The sequence below is a fragment of the Selaginella moellendorffii genome, unplaced genomic scaffold (assembly GCF_000143415.4).
Source record: "Selaginella moellendorffii unplaced genomic scaffold, v1.0 SELMOscaffold_193, whole genome shotgun sequence".
Taxonomy (NCBI): Eukaryota; Viridiplantae; Streptophyta; class Lycopodiopsida; order Selaginellales; family Selaginellaceae; genus Selaginella; species Selaginella moellendorffii.
This window is the reverse complement of record NW_003314453.1, coordinates 29,503-30,323: the sequence shown is the minus strand read 5'-3', so window position 1 is coordinate 30,323 and position 821 is coordinate 29,503.

Below are 821 nucleotides of genomic sequence, written 5' to 3'. Positions count from 1 at the left end.
GTTCAAGACAGAGTCAAACTGGCAGATATTCTTAAAGAACCATAGAACTGAACATCATCTCTTTAATGACAATTTATGAGGTGCTTGTGAGGCTCTGAAGTGTTAACCTCCTCTTGATATCTTTCAATAGCAAGAAAAAAACCTTTAAAATATGAATGGTACTTTTTCGCTGCTTCTTTCATGTTTTATGGTAGTCAAGTTACAGCTTCTGGAATTCTATAAGCAGTGTCTGAGGAATGTCTAGGGAATGAGAAACTGTAAGATGTAGTATGATATTTTCTTGTTCTAATAAATAGTTAAATAGTAGTACATTGTACTGCCTGTTGTAGCATTTGTGGCTTTGCTTGACTACAAAACAATGCTTACAAGGTCAGAATGACACAAGCAGAGATTTCATAAAAAATGTCAGTCTCTTGCCACTTCACTCTCAAACAATGAAATGAATCAGATAAATGAATCACCCAAAACAAAATGTGGAAGAAGAATAGAATTGGATCATCACCTTTGCGAATACCCAGACAGACACATATCCTTGCAAGAGGAAGAGATCTAACATCAGTTGCATTTCCTGACACTAGATTCAGGAGCTTCCTTAGAATGGCTTGTGGTGGCAGGGAGCATAGAAACATGAGTTCGGGCCACAAAGGTCACCATTTCAATCTTACTATCAAATGGTCCTTAACAAATGTGTTACAATCCACTGCTGCACAAACTAACATTGTAAATTCAAATAATGGTATCCTATCTCCTATTTCAATAGTCCAAGCTAACACATTATAGTCCAAGCTAAGACCTTGTAGTAAGCCATTACAGAATAGTGA